Source organism: Melanaphis sacchari, unplaced genomic scaffold (assembly GCF_002803265.2).
Source record: "Melanaphis sacchari strain LSU unplaced genomic scaffold, SCAv2.0 Contig4_pilon_pilon, whole genome shotgun sequence".
Taxonomy (NCBI): Eukaryota; Metazoa; Arthropoda; class Insecta; order Hemiptera; family Aphididae; genus Melanaphis; species Melanaphis sacchari.
This window is the reverse complement of record NW_020271335.1, coordinates 5504550-5511727: the sequence shown is the minus strand read 5'-3', so window position 1 is coordinate 5511727 and position 7178 is coordinate 5504550.

Genomic DNA, 7178 nt, shown 5'->3' with positions numbered 1-7178 from the left:
GGATAATATGATAGCACAAAATGTATTTTTCGGACAAGTGCTTATCACTCTCTTAGAAAATAATATGATACGAACCACGGCCGTAATCCGACGGACAATACTAGCAACGCCATCTACTATTGTATGTCATTTTAAATTCAAATCTTAATCATTTTCATCGTTCACGCACACGTTTTGTCACTAGTCAGCGCTTTTGTAAACTAATTTTATATAAAATTAATTTAATTTACAATTAATATTGTACTACTACCACTAACCACACAATAGATCTGTTCTGTGCTATTACAGTATAGTATTGCCGAGCTACTTATTTTACATCTTTCTTATAATATATTAGTTGAGATTATGATATTTTCAACAATCAATATACATATAATTATTATAATTATTAGGTACAGCACTGCTGTACACCTGTACCCGAATCTCGATAACAGCACAATAGCTTCAGGTTTAACCATAAACAAAACAAACGAAAAGTTCAAAAAATGTTGAATATCAACAATTTGAAACTTATAAGTTATAAAATATAATATTAGCTTACATGATGATTTGAATTATTATTTCGTTGTGTGCCATAGAGGTGATGGTCGTCAACAGTGAAATCATGAATGACTCAGACACTCAGTCCTCACTTCTCGGTAGATAAGTATTTAATTATTTTTAGCAAAATTAGGTATGTTTTTTTCGCGATATAAAAACGCGCGGGTCTTTGTAATTTGTCGATGTTAAATTGTTAACGCTTTAGATATTAGATACTTTATTATTATTACACATCGTTATTATTAAACAAATTTTATTGATATTTAATAGTATCAAATTGATACCTACTCGAATAAAACTTTTTGTTGTTTTGTAATTTGCTTATAACATCATTACCTACTATTAAATGAATCCAGAACGACAGAACCACTTGCAAATGTTAACATTGCTTTAAGAATATTTTGCTGTATAGTGTACCTATAGTAATTAGCAACTTACTGAGTTTAGCGGACATATCGATTTCGTGTCTAAAAAGGATAAAAACGTATTTGATATCTGCAATTGGCGAATATTGGTTGAACTGTTGTATTATCTTACTCTCCTGTCCATAAAATCTGAGTAAGTATCACCAACTGACTTTCAAGATATAATTAACATATTTATAACTATTAAAATTTAAAAGAAAAAAAAATGTTTTAATGGCTAGTTCTTAGAACAGGGGTCTCCAAACTACGGTCCGCGAACAAGTTTTCACCGGCCTGCCAAAGTCGTTATCGCGCGCACGTGCAATTACCAGCTGTATCGGCTGTACCATAATTTACCAACTGTAATTTATAAATTATATGTGAAAATTATATGTATTCATACATTTTTGCCCGCTAAGAGCTTTTTTTTATTTTATGTGACCTTCGGGTAAAAAAAGTTAAGAGACTCCTGTCCTAGAACATTTAAAAAATATTATTTCTGAAATAACAAATACATTAAATTCGTTTATTATTTAATTATATTTATATATAATCTTTAACATTAACAACCGTAATTATTACCCTTTTTTTAATTAAACATACCTAGATTAAAATAAAATAACGTTATATACAATTTATGACTTCAATTAGGAAATGATATGTGTAAGATGATTTCTGTGTTCTTCTTAAAAAAAATATAATCATAATCTATAAACAATAAATAAATTTGATCTAGAAAAATAATATCATGATAAGAGACAATATTTATTGATTTCACTCTACATATATATATATATATATATATATATTTATAATAATATTTAAAAAAATTACCTATCTACAATATGTAGATAGCTAAGCGCTTAAGTATTGTTTTTTTTTTCATTATAAGAATAATTAGGTTAAAAAGTATAAATTTTTAATTTAATTGATTTAATGGAATTAGGTACATTTTATAAGTGCATAAGGGTCAACGGGCCCCACTACAAAATCACATCTCCATCTTGTATATAGTTACAATGGTCTAAAAACCTGCATCATGCATTATCTCGGGACCGATAATCTCCAATACCTTTATTTTTAGCACAAATGCACAATACCCAAAGTGAGTAACCAAATAACTGATCTTCATACTCGGACTTTTTACAGTAATATTAATATTATACGTCTGATCATTAACATTGTTGCGCTCGTTTTGCTGATTGTATATAGGTAGTATAAATAGTATAATATATGATACTTAATCGATTTAATTCATTAGTAACTTATTTTTATTATTGCTACTGACGTTACTTATTGTACTTATTACCTAAATACAATGTCGAATAAGACACGAAATTATAATTAGGCCAGGAAAATAGTACGTAGTATTAGATCGCCTTATAATATATGAAATAAGGTACCTGGTACGTCTGTATACTCACATACAGTACTATAACACACACGTCCATGATATCATTATATTATATAAATACATATATTTCAATGTAATAGTAATTTCGTCGTCGTTTACGGGTCATGACGGAGGTCGTGGGATTAAAAACCGTAAAAACAAAAATTAAGTTACACACACATACCTATGTATGCATATTATAATATACACTTTATACATATAGGTATTTTATATTATATTCGTAAGTAATATTGCTATTATAGTTATTCAACCGGAGACGACGTTTAGAAGATTGTAGTATAAAGCGTGATAATATAACCTATCGAGCGTACGAAAAAAATGAAATCGAGAAGAGGAACATTAAAATCACACGCATTATTGTGTAATAGTAAACGATGCGTCGATGCCATGATGTCTCGTCGCTATATTACGCCTATGGCCTATAACTACATTAACACTATAATGTAGTATAATATATTATATTTATACATTATGTATAAAACTATGTATATGACCGTGGACCGTGTGAACACCATACTATTTGTACCTAAATTACCATCGACTTTAAATACTAACAACTTTTTTACAGTATTTGCCAATATTTATTGCTATCACATAATTGCTAGGACGAGTACACCACCTGTACAGTGTATATTATGTTATTTATATACCTTAGCGTAGATTTACTATCTTATTTTATAATTCGTCAATAATTAAAAACTATTAATTTACAATCTATAATACAATAATAATAATAATTATTATTAATATTATTACTTAAAATTATTTCAAAGTTCAACTTCAACTATGATGTATAAATTAGCAGACATACCTAGATACTTGAAAATATTTGTTAGGTACTATAATTTATTAAGCACATCATACTATCATAGTCCATAGTGTATATAACGATTAACGCTAATTAACTACAGCATTGATTAAGTACAAATTCATAAAAAAATAATACAATATAAATCATCATGTATAATCATTAATCATCAATGACTACCTACAGTAATAGGACTTTTTTTAAATGAAGTAAAAACAAAAATCTAACTTACACATTTTCAATGTTCTATCTATTAATATTAAAATAGCTTAACTCATATTAAAAAGTATCCGACGTATTGGATAAGCGTTTTATTTAATCAAATATAAAAAATAAAATGGATAATTTAAAATTTGAAATAATATCTACTAGCTAGTATGGCTACTACGTAAAATTAAGATACAACGATCCTCTTACATTTATACATATCAACCGCGAGTCGTGACTTATAAATCGATACTAAATACTTTCATATGATGCAAGAATATCAATTATTGATGGGAAAAAAAATCCAGAAGACGATAAAACATTAGTGTCCACTGACTCCGTGATGGTCGTTACAGCGTGCTATGTACGTCTATACATCTATATGCACTTTTGACTTCACTGCTACCTAATATTACGGCGTCACATTTCAACATCACGACGACAGGTCATTGGATTTATTGAAATAATATCTAATTATCGATTATTAATCTATGATTAATTCAAATTGAAATAAAATTATAAAACTGATCCGAAACTATTTCCATTTCGTCGTTTATGTAAAATATGAATCACAAGCTAATTATTATGGTAAGCAGTATTTGCCGACTACCTACTTATAGTACCTACTTAAAAATTATTAATACAAATAAACAATTATTATATTATTAATAAAATTAAGAAGAAAAAAGAAGATGTAGACCCTGAATTACCACAATAGAAATTAGAGAGACCAATTTAGGAATTCCAAATGAAAAGTTTGAAGATTTTTCCTACATAAGTTTAGTAAATATGAATTAATACCTAATAAATTAAATCGTCTGATTTTCACTCGTACAAAATTACTATTATATACGAAAATCATAAAAATGTATTCTGTTTAGATCCGGAGGGGTTAAACATTAATTTTTAAATCACTTTTATTTATACCGATTATAATATTCCTCTAATCTCTATAGGTCAGCGGTTCCCAAACTGTGCACCGCGAGCACTTTCTAGGGGCACCACGGTCTACGTTTCATTGGTTCTCAATGAGTACTTTTTTTGTTCTATTTTTCATGTTATATACAGCAGGGCACCGTGGCTAACTTGGTGCCCCTAAAAGGGCACCACGGAAAAAAAAGTTTGGGAACCGCTGCTATAGGTAGTCATTTTGTATTAAAGGCATAGTCAGAGGAGGGGGTTAAAGGAGCTATATTCACCCACATTACCTGTGTTAAATTATCCTATATTATAATACTATATTAGTTAATAAATTTAAATATTTTTAAAAACTATTTTTATTTACTATACGCTATTAGATCATCTATTAAAGACATGGTTTTACAAAGAGTTTAAATAAAAGAAAATTTTAGTGGTAAATTATTTTTAGTGGGACAAAAAACATCCTTGGCTACAAAACAGTCTAGTGTGCAGCTTGAATGAGTGAATACAAATATTTTTCCCGTAAAAACTTTATTCGAATTATTATATAATGAATAATTTTTTTTTAAATAAGCCCAATCGTTAAATAAGGCTAACAAGGTATAAGGCCCATACGTTTTCAAAATGTTCACTTATTCTTACAAACGAAAAACATTTCATACATAAATTTAAATTTATATTTAAGCATAAGGCCAAAAATAAGATGTGTAATTTTAAGTATTAACTATATACATTATATATATAAATATATTATGTATATATTTATTTATGCACGAGGCATACAATTTTTCACCATATTTTTGAGTACGGAAATAAAAAATAGAAAAAAACATATATCTTCCTAAAAATTATCCGTATTAGCTGGCTCGTTTTTCAAATAGGTTAGGCATCAAAAACGCATCATGAGGGTGATGAAACTCGTCAGAACCAGGGCTCACAATTCGGTACATTACGGCGTGGCGGAATAATTTTGATTATATAACATTAAATATATTACAAATTAAGGAGAATAGAGACTAAATAAAAATTAAGCTTTAAAAATAATAATAATGGTTATATTGCTATATTAAGGTTTAGACTATAATATAAGACATATATTAAATATTGTTAATATGAGTATAAAACGTATAACACACGTGTTGTATATTCGTTTAAAAAAATAATTATATATTTTTATTTTTAATGAAAATAATTTTACCTTTTAAAGTTAAACCGTGAATTGTGTTTTATGATAAATTGGTTATACTTGAACACCTATCTCCGTCAGAAATTTACTAAAACTGCAGTTATAATTGGGTCTTCTGAAAACACAAAATAATAAATATTTGTACTAACAATCGATATACTATATACTAAACTCGGACACTATGTTTAATATTAGCAAAAAGGCCATTGGTCGCCAATAATAATTACCACTCGGCAGTCGGCTCTCATTGACTCACTAATCATTCTGCTACTAGTGAAACTATATTAATATATTATAATATGTAGATAGTATCCAAGAGATACAAAAAAATTTAAAATTAATAATGATTAATGATTTTCTTGCGTGCTGTATTACACAATGTTTTTCTTAAATATTTTAATGGATACACACACTATGACCGACGCAAAACTACATCAGCATCCTTAGCCATATCTATAATTTTATATATTATATAATATTATAGGTATACGTTTTTTATTTTTATTTTCATAATTAACTCTAAATTTAAAAATATGCAAAGATTACAGTTTCATTTTTAATAGTTTTTAATTTTCTTTTGAACGATTTTATTTTATAATTTATTATGTATTTTGTACAGTTTATTGTGATGTTTGTAGAATTAAATTTTTATGGTGATTATAGCTGCCAATTATATGGAATCATTTAAAGCTTAAATAATAAAACTAACAAGTCGAAAAGGTTTCAACGTTTAAAATGGTTTACTGGATAATATATTAGTTATTATAAATATATTAAAGTAATACCGCTATCAATTAATTATAGGCAATTATATTTATATCAGTCGCTAATAAGAAATAACTAATATAAAGATAAAACCATTATTGTTAAATTTGATTATATTTAAAACGTTTTAAATACTTACTTTAGTGAGAAATATTTTTAATAAAATTATTTTTTTTATTATTTATTATCAAACGCTTAGACTAATATCGAATACTAACTACTAACGAGTATTAATGTAACTAGTATATTATAGACAGTGCGTTAGCCATAAATTATTCAACTGTTTCGAAACAGCTACTACGGTAAGATATCTTCTAAAAAAATGTTTTCTTAGTTTTTACCAAATCAATTAAATATACAATAGATTCCAATACATTATTACGAGTAACTATTAGTTAATATTACTTAAAAGTTTAAATTAACAAAAACATAAGGTTTACTGGTAATAATTACAAAAAAATAAACTACAACAGACATCGATTTTAAATTGAAATATTCATTTAGTAACTTAAACTTAATTTTTTTTTAGTAATTATAGGGGTTCATTTAATATAATTAATAAAAATATACAATTTTAGAAAGTATTAACATATTTTTTTTAATTTCTTAATCTTTGTATTGCATTTGATTATATGAAATTATATTGCATTATAAGATTATTTCCGTCTCTCACTGCAGTAGTAATGCAATACGCCAATACTGAATACAGCATATATGTATTAATTTTTAATTATAAAACAATAATGGCTAAATAATAAGTAATAATAAAGATAGTGAATAATGAACGCGTTTAATTCATTTCTAAGTGAGCTCATTCTTGTGATAAATGTTAAGTGATAGGATACGTCATGTTAGCTTTGGTTAACTTAAAATTTTAAATTTACAATGGAAATGGGTGGTTATTTTTGTTTTTTATTTTTAAATCTAATAAGG